Below are 14,585 nucleotides of genomic sequence, written 5' to 3'. Positions count from 1 at the left end.
TATTAGTTTGCATTCATAGTTCTACTCGTTTGAGGGACCATGATGGATTAAACATCACTCACTGTCATCCTACATATCTGATTGCGAATGGTCTGTTTTCAGAGATCAATGGGTATGCAGTTTGGGTGGTTGTGTGAGTAGTCAGGCAGGAAGTAGATCACTGAGCAGTCAGGGTAGCTGTTGGAGTATTAGGAGGTTTAGAGATAGATGTTAGCATGACCTTTAAGGATAGTCCATTTCTATTATCTTTCCCTGTATCTGCCCACAAGCATAGTGTTGTCAGACTTGTGTCATTGAAGAAGAAGCTAATGTTACAGTAGGAGCGTGAGAAGCAGCTTTCCCTTCCTTTTGAGTTTGATTCATCGTTTTGATGAGTTGTCCTAGTTTCAGCTGGGATAGAGTTAACTGTCTTCCTAGTAGCTGGTACAGGGCTATGTTTTGAGTTCAGTATGTGAAGAATGTTGATAACACTGATGTTTTCAGTTGTTGCTAGTAGTGTTTAGACTAATGTCAAGGATTTTTCAGCTTCTCGTGCCCAGCCAGCGAGAAAGCTGGAGGGGCACAAGAAGTTGGCACAGGACACAGCCAGGGCACCTGACCCAAACTGGCCAACGGGGTATTCCATACCATGGGACGTCCCATCTAGTGTAGGAACTGGGAAGTGGGGGCGGGGAATCGCCGCTCGGGGACTAGCTGGGTGCCGGTCGGCGGGTGGTGAGCAATTGCACTGCGCATCATTTGTACATTCCAATCCTTTCATTATTGCTGTTGTCATTTTATTGGTGTTATCATGATCATTATTAGTTTCTTCTTTTCTGTTCTATTAAACTGTTCTTATCTCAACCCGTGGGTTTTGCTTCTTTTTCCCGATTTTCTCCCCCATCCCACTGGGTGGGGGGGGAGTGAGTGAGCGGCTGCGTGGTGCTTAGTTGCTGGCTGGGGTTAAACCACGACATGAGTATAGAGGTATGTCCCTTTAGATAATTTGTCACATTACATTCAATAGAGATTCTATCACCTGGTGTAACAGAAATAAGGTGCTTATTTGTTTTTGTCATTATATGATTACTAGTAACTGTCAGTGTAAGGTTTTGTGTTGGCCCTCCCATTATTCCTGTGTTCCCATCAATTCTAATCACGTATGGTGTAGAGTGTCTGATTAGCAGTGAGAGTAAGAGTACCTTTACCAATATTCTTATTGTCATTGTGATTTAGTTTGAAAAGATCAGTGTTACTATGAGTTTTTAGAAAGTCTTAGCTTTAGTGCTCCTGTTGGTACAGATGTCCATTGTTCCTCTGGGGGACCTTCTTTCACTCTTGCATAGTGGATCCAGGAGCTGATCCCTTCTAATTTTACTGCAGTGTATGTGGTCAAGAGCACAAGGTAAGGTCCCTTCCACTTTTCTTTTAGTGGTTCATCCTTCCAGGTCCAGATGTAAACCAGATCTCCAGGCCTTAAGTTATGTACCGGTGAGTCCAAAGGAAGCAGAGCCCGCTGGTTGAGATACTTGTGTAAAGAGGATAATAGCCACGAGAGAGATAACAAATAATCTTTCAACATTCCTTTGCCTTTAACATGTATCTGATCACTCCAGCTACCCACCTCATTGATGGGATATGGTTTTCCATATAATATTTCAAGGGGGCTTATCCCTTCCCTCAATTGTGGAGCAATCCTAATTCTCATCACGGCAATTGGTAGGATATCTACCCATTTAAGCGGGGTTTCTCGGCATAATTTAGAAATTTTTCTTTTAAGGGTCTGTTTCGTTCTCTCTACCTTCCCACTAGATTGTGGTCTCCAAGGGTGTTGTGGTTTAACCCCAGCCAGTAACTAAGCACCATGCAGCCGCTCACTCACCCAGTGAGATGGGGGAAAGAACCGGGAAAAAAAAAAGTAAAACTTGTGGGTTGAGATAAGAACAGTTTAATAGGACAGAAAGGAAGAAACTAATAATGAGAATAATAACAATAATAAAATAACAATAATAATAATAAAAGGATTGGAATATTCAAAACAAGTGATGCACAATGCAATTACTCACCGACTGATGCCCAGTTAGTTCCCAAGCAGCGATCCCCCCAGGCCAACTCCCCCCAGTTTATATAGTAGGCATGACGTCACATGGTCTGGAATATTCCTTTGGCCAGTTTGGGTCAGCTGTCCTGGCTGTGTCCCCTCCCAACTTCTTGTGCCCCTCCAGCCTTCTTGCTGGCTGAGCATGAGAAGGTGAAAAATCCTTGACTTAGTCTAAACACTACTTAGCAACAACTGAAAACATCAGTGTGTTATCAACATTCTTCTCATACCTAACTCAAAACACAGCACTATACCAGCTACTAGGAAGACAATTAACTCTATCCCAGCCGAAACCAGGACACCCGGTTATCCCTTTCCTCCACCTGGCAAGAGGCAGGGCCCCTCTAATTCTGGTCAGAGTATCCATTATCCGCTTCTTGTAAAACTGACTTAGAAGTCCCTTCAGGAGGATCAGAAGTAAGATCAGGCCTTCTACTCTGTTTGGAATCCGGAGCAGCATTTTTCCTGGAAGAATCTTGTTGTGGTGGTTTTTCCTCGCAACTTGTGTACCTGTGCATCTGTCATGACCCGGGCTGGACAGACCAGGGAGTCTTGTTGAATTTGGAATTCCCTCGGGCGAAATTAAGGTGAAATGACACCAGAAGATCAGTTAAACATTGTATTCATGACAGAAGCGAACTGAACTTGGGAGGCATAATAGTAGGTGGCGGGGTTTCTCACAACAGGAATTGGCATGGCGCTACCTCAGGGAACTGTGTAACACGTGGTAACCATATACATCAATTCAGGGAATAAGGAGATCCCTCCCACCGAGTCACGAGGTTCCGAGCAGACCCCCTTGCTTTCTAGACTCCTCCTCAGAGAAGAGCCCAGGGGCGGCTGGATCCACTCAGTCCCAGACTTGGTCAATGGTTTTATGTCTTAAAGGGATGAGGTGTAGGGATTATGGAAAAGGAGAAAGAAAGAGAGAAGAAGACAGAGAGAGAAAAAGGAAAAGAGAAAGATTTCACCGGTCCTGGGTCCAGTGTTGGTTCAGTCAGCCGAGGGGTGCAGTCAGCTGAGGGGTCCAGTTCCGCTGGACTTGCACACCTGGAGCTTCAGTTTGTGTCCTTTTATCATCCTTGCCCCTCCTTCAGGCAGGCACTGGAACTCATTAGGCCAATTACATGTAACCATCCAGCAGTGGGCTTGGGGGTCGTTTGGGGAGTAACTTCTCCTTCCCTGCAGACAGGTCCATTGTTTAATCTTTGTATCAGAACAGTTTATCAGAACAGGGAGCTGCACACCCTCCTGCAAGCCCTCCCTGTCCAGTTGCTGATGTCTGTGCTGATGGGCTTTTTCACCTGTGGTCCCTTGCTGTGCAGGGTTCATTGTTATGCAGAGTTCCTCTTTAAGCAGAACTTGCCCCACCACAGTGTCTGAGACATTAACTCTTTCAGTTTCTCACAGCATCTAGTACCGAGGTCTGTTTTCCATTCCATTTCCTCATGTCCTCTCCGTGGTCACATGGGTAAAACCTCAGGGCACCTCGTGGTGTGTACCTTCTATATTCTGTCTGGCAGAGGAACGCTCACTCCTAATAGCTGAGACATTGGTCCTTACAGGTGAGGAGTAGGACTTATCCTCTTTGAATTGCTGGAAATCCAGGGACAGCTTCTCTACAGCTGAAATGCAGGCTTGTGGGCAGGAAGAGAGATTTTCTTTGTATTACTGGAGTTGGTGAGCCATTTCATCCACCATCAGTGCCTCTTCGTCTTTCCAGGTCATTATTGCATGCGACGATGCTGCGCTCCGTACAAACTTCCGCCACATGGGTTGTGTGCATTGGACTTTGTCTGGTTCTTTGGGTAATTGTGCATTGTCCGGGTCACAATAAATCATCTCTAGCATGGCTAATTCCCTCATATGTTGGATTCCTCTCTCCATGGTGGTCCACTTGCCTGACTGACACATAACATCTTCCGTGAAGGGGTACCTTACCTTCACACTTGACAGTAGTCACCTCCAGAGGCTGAGGGCTTGTGTCCCTTTTCCAATTGCCTTGTCAATGCCACCTTCCCTGGAAAGTGATCCCAGCTGCTTGGCTTCCCTGCCTTCTAATTCCAGGCTACTAGTCCCATTGTCCCAGCATCGGAGCAACCAGGTGATAACGTGATCCCCTGGATGACGGCTGAAATCTTTTCGCATATCCTGCAGCTCACTCAAGGATAGGGATCGGGTGATTACCTCTGGTTCTGCCTCTTCCTCCTGTTCTCGTGATGACCCTGGCTCATCTTCATCCCTCACTAAGCTCTCTGATTTTTTTGTATATTTCTTCTTCTGTATGGGGGCAACTGATACTGGTACGGGTTGGTTTGCTGGTTCAGCTGCAGTGCCTGTCGCTGTGGTTGGAGCGGCCGCAGAGCCTGTTGCTGGGGTTGGAGTGGCTGCAGAGCCTGTTGCTGGGGTTGCAGTGGCCACAGTACCTGTCGCTTTGTTGTTAGATCCAGAGACCTTCTCTTCCCCTTGAGGGTACTGAATAGTGTTGAACAGGGCTCGATAGGCATGGGCCAGGCCCCAGCACATTGCAGTAATTTGTGTCTCCCTGGAATTGTCATGGTGACAGTATACTTTTTCCAAATGTTTGTCGTGGTTTCAGCCCAGCCGGTAACAAAGGACCACGCAGCCACTCGCTCACTCCTCCCACCCCCCTCAGGTGGGATAGGGAGGAGAATCGGAGGAGAGAAAAGGAAAAAAAAAACGGAACCTTGAGGGTTGAGATAAGGGCAGTTTACTGGGACAACACACACAAAAAAAGAGAAGTTACAACAACAACAACGGTACTAATAAAAGAATATACAAAAGGAGTGATGCACAGTGCAACTGCTCACCACCCGGGACCCGACGCTCCGCCACTTCCCCCACCGAAAGCCGAGAGAGCTCCCCCCGGCCCGCTCCCCATTTATATACTGAGCATGACGTCACATGGTATGGAATAGCTCCTTGGCTAGTTCAGGTCAGCTTCCCCGGCTATGCCCCCCCACCTCCCAGGTTCCTGTGAAAATTAACTCTATCCCAGCTGAACCCAGGACATTATCCACCCCTTATTCTATACCATCTACATCATGCCCAGATCTTACATTTTCCAATTAACCACTACCACTTTCCTTGTCTTATATATATATATATGGACACCCCCCCCCCCGCCCCCACAAATAGTATTCCCTTAGTCGATGGGCTATCCCTCTAATGTGTCCATCAATTTTATTTAGTCCATGACTTTGGGGCTCCATCTGCTGTAACAGTCCTTCAGGATAGGAGAGATGGTGTGAGGTGGTGGGTTGTTGTATGCTGTCTCTGGAACTTCTGGCTGGTACATTTGATGCAACCCACACCCTTGGTCTGCAGGTCGAAGATGTTGATCTTGAGGAAATTGCTGGGCGCCAGTTCAAGTTCTATCACTGTTGTACTTGGCTCAGTTTCAAAGTCCATCCTTCAGTCATTTGGGTAAATCTTACAGTAATACCCTTGATATGGCATATAGACACTATAGATACAATGACATACATTGGCAGGTTATTTAGCAGTTAAATATCATACAGCCTAATTCACTGGCTATTCTCTCCCAAAATCAAATCTCCCTGAGGTACACATCTGTCCTGGGTTCAGCTGGGATAGAGTTAATTTTTACAGGAACCTGGGAGGTGGGGGGGCATAGCCGGGGCAGCTGACCTGAACTAGCCAAGGAGCTATTCCATACCATGTGACATCATGCCCACTATATATATGGGGAGTGGGCCGGGGGGAGGGGTCTCCTGCTCTCTCTCTCTCTCGACTTTCGGTGGGGGAAGTGGCGGAGCGTCGGGTCCCGGGTGGTGAGCAGTTGTACTGTGCATCACTTTTTTTTTGTATACTCTTTCATTAGTACCGTCGTTGTTGTAACTTTTTTTTTGCGTTGTCCCAGTAAACTGCCCTTATCTCAACCCTCGAGGTTCCAGTTTTTTTTCTTTTCTCCCCTATCCCACCGGAGGGGGGCGGGAGGAGTGAGCGAGTGGCTGCGTGGTCCTTTGTTACCGGCTGGGCTGAAACCACGACAGTCCTTTTTGGCGCCCAACGTGGGGCACGAAGGGTTGAGATAACGACAGATCTGTCCAGAGCGTGTTGAAACAAATTTGTCATACGCATTCCTTATATTAGATAAATAGATGCTAGTCACAATGTTGGTTCATTTGTTTACATGGTGGCGTTTTGTAAGTCCTTATATGCTCTATGTATTGCCTGTAGTTACGTTTCTCACCTCTGGGAGAGTGATTGGTGTTATAGACGCTCGTGACAAATTGGAGGAGCCAATTTGTATTAAATAAAAGATCGAATTTATTAGCAAGCGATAAAAGAGCAAAACAGCGCTGGGCGGCCGGGGAGACAGTGCTCCGCCACAAGCTCGCACCCAAACAGGGGAAGAGCCTCTTTATTTATACAGTCTTTTTAGTCCCTGATACGTGAAGGCTGGCTGGTATCTTTGGTATCTTGTGCCATCAGGTGTTAAGTGGTCGTAATTTGCCTTCTGGTGGTTGTTGGGATGAAGGCCGAAGTCTTCCTCAGCTGTTCTTTAGGTGACTCAAGTCCCATTCATGCTCTGTAAACGTTTCTCTACATATGCTAATCATCGGTACTCATGGTCTTAGATAAGTGAAGAATATCCCTACCTCCACATGCGATTTCATGAACAAAGTTAACCCGTTCATTACAATCCCCCCTTTTCTATTTTATCCTGATTTTGTTCATTAAATCGATCTAATACTTCTTTTGTCCGCCCGAGGATAGGATTAATTCCTTCATCCTCTATTTGTTCATATTGTTTTCGTAACAGCATTAAGTGTGCAGCTTCTAAGCGCCCTTTAACAATAGCGATCAACTTATTAAAAATGCATGGCCCAAAAGTCAAAAATAAGATCAACAAGATAAGGGGTCCTGTAATAGTTGACAATAGGGTGGTTAACCAGGGTGAATAATTAAACATAGACTCATACTAGCTCTGTTGTGCTTCCCTGTTTTTCTAACCCCTCCCGTAGCTTGGCCATTGTATCTCTAACTACTCCAGTATGGTCAACATATACACAACACTCTTCCCGTAGGGCTGCACATAACCCCCCCTGCTGCATGAACATTAGGTCTAAGCCCCGTCTGTTTTGTAATACTACTTCTGATAAAGACCTAACAGACTGTTCTAGGGCTGTCATGGCTTTTTCTATCCTAGCCAAATCCTCGTCGACTGCTATTCTTAAGGATTGAAATTCTTGATTTTGTTGTATGAGGGAGGTTATTCCTGTACCAGCTCCAGCAGCTCCGACTGCTATGAGGGTTGCTACCGTGAGGGCTGTCAAGGGCTCACGTTTTTTGTATGTGATGGGCCTGAGTAGTTTGATAGTTATAAATAAAATCTTCGGGATGGTAAATAAGCTTAGGTATTACAGTTACTTGTAAGATAGTAGTAGTCTGTACAATATTGTTATTATCATCTTCCTCTGTTACGACTGAATTTGGTCTTACACCAGAGGGTTTATTTGGCACCAGCTCTTTCCTTATCGTAATTATTCCCCCTTAATCTGCGCCTGGTTTTCAAAGTCTGACTCCCCATGTTCTCTCGGTTAACCAAGCAGGATCTTTCGGGTTGGTTGCATTAATATAAACATATGGGCAATTTCCACTCCATAGTCCTGTTTGGCTTCCATCCCAACCATGTGAAGCAGGTGTACATCCATGAGGCCCCCACCTTACAGATAGGAATTTATCTGGACCTCCCCTAGGAATCCAATCAGAAGCTATAGTTTTGCAACCCCAATAAGCATAATAGTAAGAGTCGGGATGGTTGCAATACCCCTTTCCAGGGTTAGAACTGGGACAAAACTAAAAGCCTAAGTTATGTAGACATGGGTTCCTGGGTATGATTTGACATAAGGATTGATTAAAGCTTGGGGCCCCGGCAGCAATTACTTGCTGTAGTATCTTTTGATCCTCCCACCTATAAAGCGTCTATTTGTAAGGTTGGTGGGGGTTCCCTTTGTCTTGGGTTGTCTCCATTAGCATTAGTAACAGTCCTATCATTCAAGTGCTTAATCTCAAGTTTGAGAAAAGTGGTGTCCCTTTACCCTTGCGACAGGTATTCCAAGGGTGCTGATAATCATTTTGATTTTTGTCTTCATCCCTGGTGAGAGATGGGAGACTTTGGGGAAGCTCTGAGGATGTTTTATTTGGGAGTAATAAGTCAAGAGGCTCTGTGAGCCTTCTCTGGAGGTAGTTCATCAACCTTAATCCCCACAGCAGTACGTCTCTGCCCTCTTCTCTGCCTACTCTGTTGCTTAGAGCAGCGAGGTATACTATCTTCTCAGCAGCAGTCGTATTCTTCAGGGGAACCTCCTTTATATTTACTTTGTTTTGACTTATATGCGTCCCAGTTTGTATCCTTCACTTCCCAAGCTCCCCACCCCACTCTGACCACTGTTCGTCTGCGGGATACTTGCACTATTTCAGTCTTCGTTGGGCATAACTCATTTACATAAAGACAACACCTCTCAGGGTTTATGCCTTTAGCAAAAATATCCCACCATTCTTTGGAGTCTTTTATAATTTTTCCAGTTGATATTCCCATACATAATGCTTGCTCAATTAATTCCTGTTCATAATTATAACATTCGTGGCAAATGTCACTAGGGGAATACCCATAGGAGCAATGTGTCCACCACTTTTCTCTACAAAGTTTACACCTGTAACATATAAAGATAACATATACAGTGAGGATTTTTACAAAAGACAGTCTCACTCCTCCACTTTTCTTCGGAGCTTGATTTTCAAGCTGTCAGGGTCTTTGGTCACCTCTCAGTGAGAACTCCGAATTGGTCCTTTGATCCTGCTTGCATGAGTCCATCCTCGTTCTGTAGTTCGGACAGCAGTTTCTGTGGTAAGTAAAACAAGAAAGGGCCCCTCCCACCTAGGAGTGAGAGAGGATTTTTTCCAGGCTCTTATTAATACCATATCACCTGGCTTTACTGAATTTCAGGGGTTGTTTTTCTTTGGTGTCCCTTAACATGTACCACAGTTATTCGCTTGGGCCCTCTTATTGCTTGTCTTGACTTCCTTTTCCCTGTTATTACTCGAGATGACCCATCAGCGAATAACTTTTCTCCCTTTCTCAATTTTACCTCTTCCAGATCTAGCCTAATTTTTGTTTGTTCTTCAATGGTCTGAAGGCAATTATGTGTTAATTCTTCTTCAGGACCCCCATACAAAAATTGCGCCGGATTTTTTAAGTTCGTTGTTCCAATCTCCAATTTAGGGGAATGGATTAGGATCCCCTTATATTTTAAAAGCCTAGCATCGGTGATCCATTTTTCAGCCTTTTGTTGGAGAACTCCTCGAATATTATGGGAGAACACCCTTAATTCACTTCTAAACGTTATCTTATTTGCTTCTTCCACTATCAGGGTTACAGCAACAACTGCTTGTAAACAGGGTCTACTGACGGGGTCTAATAATTTGGAAATATACCCTACAGGTTTCTTTTTCCCTGTCCACTCCTGGGTTAAAACTCCGTATGCTGTCCCCTCCTCAGTGGCCACAAATAAATAAAAGGGTCTCCTCACATCAGGCAGACTCAAGACAGGGGCGTTAACTAGATCAGCCTTGAGACTCTCTAATCTCTCTTCATCCTCCGGGGTCCATTTAAGCAACCCATCCATAGTTAACTTTTGATACAAAAATCGTGCTTTCGCACTAAAGTTTTCAATCTACTGTCTACAATACCCAAATAGCCCCAACAATTGTCTAATCTGTTGTTTACTCCTCGGGGCTTTCAGTGATAAAATTCCATTTACTCGTTCGGGGTCTAACTTCTTAGTCCCCTTGCTTATCCAGTGTCCTAAATATTTCACCTCCTTTTCCACAAACTGTAGTTTTGGCCATGATACCTTGAGGCCTTGAAGGCCCAAGAAATTTAACAACCGTATGCTTTCTTTTCTGACTGTTTCTTGATTTTCTCCTGCTAACAATAAGTCATCCACATACTGTATTAGTACGACCCCATCCTGCAGTTGGTATTCCCGTAGAACCCGTTCTAGGGCTTGTCCAAATAAGTTTGGGGATTCTGTAAACTCCTGGGGGAGTACAGTCCACCTTAACTGCTGTCTCCTATGAGTGTCTGGGTCTTCCCACTCAAAGGCAAAATAATCTCTACATTCCTCCTTTAGAGGGCATGACTAGAATGCATCCTTAAGATCTATTACGCTATACCATTGGTTCTCGGGTCCCAATTGACTCAGCAGGGTGTGTGGGTTTGCCACTACCGGGAACCGGTTGACAGTCCGTTTATTGATTTCCCTTAGGTCATGCACCAACCGATAGCTACCATCGGATTTTTTTTTTACTGGTAAAATCGGGGTATTAAAAGGGGACATGCAGGGTTCGAGTACCCCCTTTCCCAATAGTCTTTTAATCTCAGGTTTTAGTCCCCTTCTCCCTTCATTGGATAAGGGATATTGTTTAACTCTCACTGGAATCTCTGGGTTCTTAATAACCACCTCAAATGGTTCAATCAAGCCATTCCATTGGGGGTCTCATCTTTTTCCTGTGAGCCGGATCCTGATTATTCCAGTTTGGCCGATTTAAGGGCCATTTTTGATCCGTCGCTGGGCCAGCCTGATGTTGCTGGTCCCACAGTCTCATCCCAGCCCCCCTAATCTTGTCCCTTTCTTCTACGGTAAATAATATGCCCAGGATAGACTGTAATTCATCCCACGTGTACAAATTCAGTCCCAAGAATTGATCCAACCTTTTGGCTACCCCCAGGGGATCATCTAACAGATTCCCCATTTCCTTCTTAAATTTTCTTACATCCCCTGTATTAAGGGGGACTGCCACATACCCCATTCCCGGTCCCCCCTGTTCATCCTCACCAGGCACCAACATTTCCCGAAGAAGGAACAATCTTTCCTTTCTTCGTATTATTTTATTACGTGCAGACCTTCTGGGAGGGGGTGCCGGGGCTGAGGAATTAGGTTCCGAATCTGACCCTTCCTGGGCCTGGGCTATTTCCTGGCCTTGGAGTGGGTCCTGAGGAGGAGGGGCCTGAGGGGCATAGGGAGGGGGCCAAAGGGGGTCCTCATCATCTTTTCGAGGTTTATCTGGTCTGTTTTCTCTTAAGGCAAAGAGGAATGACATTTCCCAGGATTGGGAAATCCATAAGGCAGCATATTCACTTTCCTCTGGGCTGGCTGGTGGTCTCTTATTGTTTACCCATATATTTAATTGTTGACACACCCAATCCTCAGAGGACCCGAACACAGGCGAGAGTATATGAGGATTGCTGAGAGGTTTTCCACCCCAAATCTCAATACAATAACTAATCATCTTTTTCCTTAGACCTATCCTTTCTCCTTGGTGAACTGTCTCAATATCTTAACATCAGGCTTAGGGGACTGTCCGGGGGTATATCTGGTAACTTATTTCCCTTCCCCATCCCCATGGGTCCAGAGGGCTTGCTTTTCCTCTGTCCCATCTTCCGAGGTGCCCTTATCCACACACACACTCACTTCCCCTCGGTCGTGACTCGCTCCCTCGCGGGCTACGAGAACTGCACTACTGGAGGGTCCGCACTCGTGTGATCTCAGAGAGACCTCTCACACAATCGCACCTCGGGATAACCACCCCAACCAAACGGCTCACGCTTTATATACTCACCCGCTCCCGGGGTCTTCGTTTGGTCTTCGTGCAAAAAATTTAAGGGGTCCTGCAGGTTCTTTTGCTCAGTTATCATAATTTAGAGGGGTTCGTGGGTCCAGGGTATGGCGGCGGCACCTCTTCAAGATGGGGCTATCCGGGGATAGGGCGCCTCCCCGCTTGCAAGGGTCCGCACCAAAGAACCTGGATCCGAGTCACGGCACCAAGTTTGTTATAGACGCTCGTGACAAATTGGAGGAGCCAATTTGTATTAAATAAAAGATCGAATTTATTAGCAAGCGATAAAAGAGCAAAACAGCGCTGGGCGGCCGGGGAGACAGTGCTCCGCCACAAGCTCGCACCCAAACAGGGGAAGAGCCTCTTTATTTATACAGTCTTTTTAGTCCCTGATACGTGAAGGCTGGCTGGTATCTTTGGTATCTTGTGCCATCAGGTGTTAAGTGGTCGTAATTTGCCTTCTGGTGGTTGTTGGGATGAAGGCCGAAGTCTTCCTCAGCTGTTCTTTAGGTGACTCAAGTCCCATTCATGCTCTGTAAACGTTTCTCTACATATGCTAATCATCGGTACTCATGGTCTTAGATAAGTGAAGAATATCCCTACCTCCACATGCGATTTCATGAACAAAGTTAACCCGTTCATTACAATTGGGATTATCATTTTGCTGTACTGGGCAATGTCGACTTGTGAAATGATTACATCACTGGTCATGAGGTTAAGCTGGTATCTGTATGAGGCAGTGATATCATTTCCATACTTTGGGCACCTTCTATCGGATTTTATTGGTAATTACAGCCAATCCATGGGGAAGTCGGGGGGGATACTTCCCACCGTCCGTTCGCCTCCCTTCTCTCCTTCCGACTAATTACAACAGCTTTTGAGAACTTTGAATATCCTTGGGATGCACAAGCCAGTGTGCTGTTAGTGCTATGCCTCCTGAATATGTTTCAGGTCTTGTTTAGGGCTACAAAAAGGCTCTTTAAGAGTACCACCCAGAGATCTGCCCCAAAGCTGGATATTCATGGGTGGCACGGCATGTGGGAGGATATGGGCAGGTATCTAGAGAACTTCTCACCCCCAGTGGCTTGGAACTTCACTCCCGAACAACTACAGAACCCTCATGAAGTGGTAGAATATTTGAAAGGAAAATGCTGTGGCTATTCCAAAGACGTACAACTCGCTGCATTGTGCTGGGCCCTGGCCAGTATCTACTAAACACTGCTTGATATTAGGCAGCACCCTCAGGGAGAAAAGAGGGAAAACAGGGCAACAGGCACCATGGCTACCTCTACCCCGGCAACAGGCAGCGCGGCTACCCCAACCGCAGTGACAGATACTGCAGCTAAACCAGAGAACCAACCTGTGCCAGTATCAGTCGCCCCTGTACAGAAAAAGAAACACACAAAGAAATCAGCTCGCTCAGTGAGAGATGAAGATGAACCAGGGTCATCACGAGAACAGGAGGAAGAGGCAGAACCTGAAATAATCACCCGATCTCTATCCCTGAGTGAGTTGCGTGACATGCGAAAAGATTTTAGCTGCCACCCAGGTGAGCACATTGTTACCTGGCTGCTCCGATGCTGGGATAATGGGGCTAGTAGTGTGGAATTAGAGGGTAGGGAAGCCAAGCAGTTGGGATCTCTGTCTAGGGAAGGGGGCATCGACAAGGCGATTGGGAGAAAAACACAAGTCCTCAGCCTCTGGAGGCGACTTCTGTTAGGTGTAAAGGAAAGATACCCCTTCAAGGATGAAGTTACATGTCACCAAGGCAAGTGGACCACCATGGAGAGAGGTATACAGTACCTGAGGGAATTAGCCGTGCTGGAGGTGACTTATAATGATCCAGAAAATGCGCAGTCACCCACAGGTACAGATGAAGTCCAATGCACACAACCGATGTGGCGGAAGTTTCTACGAAGTGCACCACCAACCTATGCCAACTCATTGGCAGTAATGTCCTGGAAAGAAGGCCATGGACAAACGGTGGATGAATTGGCTGTCCAACTCCGGCAATATGAAGGAAGTCTCTCTTCCTCCCTACGGGCCTGTGTCTCTGCTGTAGAGGAATTGTCCCGAGAGTTCCAGCAATTCAAAGTGGATATGTCCTCCTCCCCACCTGTACAGGCCCGCATCGCAGCTATTGGGAGTAAGCATTCCTCTGCCCAAGAGAGAGAAGAGAGAAAGTACACACGACGGGCTAACCTGTGGTTTTACCTGCGTGACCATGGAGAGGACATGAGGAAGTGGGATGGAAAACCTACCTCAGTCCTGGATGGACGGGTACGGGAGTTGCGAGAAAAAGCAACCAGAAAAGAGGATTCTTCTTGGAAAACTGCTGCTCCAGTTTCCTGTGAGCAGTCCCCCAGACGCAGTAGAAGGGCTGATCTCATTGCTGATCCTCTTGAAGGGACTTCTGATTCACGTGTGCGAAAAGTGAGTAACGGATACTCTAACCAGGATTAGAGGGGCCCTGCCTCCAGCCAGGTGGAGGAAAGGGACAATCGAGTCTACTGGACAGTGTGGATTTGATGGCCTGGCACATCAGACCCACAGGAATATAAGGCTCTAGTAGACACTGGTGCACAATGCACCCTAATGCCATCAAGTTATAAAGGGGCAGAACCCATCTGTATCTCTGGTGTGACAGGGGGATCCCAAGAGCTAACCGTATTAGAAGCTGAAATGAGTCTAACCGGGAATGACTGGCATAAACACCCCATTGTGACTGGCCCAGAGGCCCCGTGCATCCTTGGTATAGATTATCTCAGGAGGGGGTATTTCAAGGACCCAAAAGGGTACCGTTGGGCCTTTGGTATAGCTGCATTGGAGACAGAGG

Source organism: Aquila chrysaetos, assembly GCF_900496995.4.
Source record: "Aquila chrysaetos chrysaetos chromosome W unlocalized genomic scaffold, bAquChr1.4 W_unloc_4, whole genome shotgun sequence".
NCBI classification, from domain to species: Eukaryota; Metazoa; Chordata; class Aves; order Accipitriformes; family Accipitridae; genus Aquila; species Aquila chrysaetos.
Note: the sequence above shows the minus strand (reverse complement) of the source record.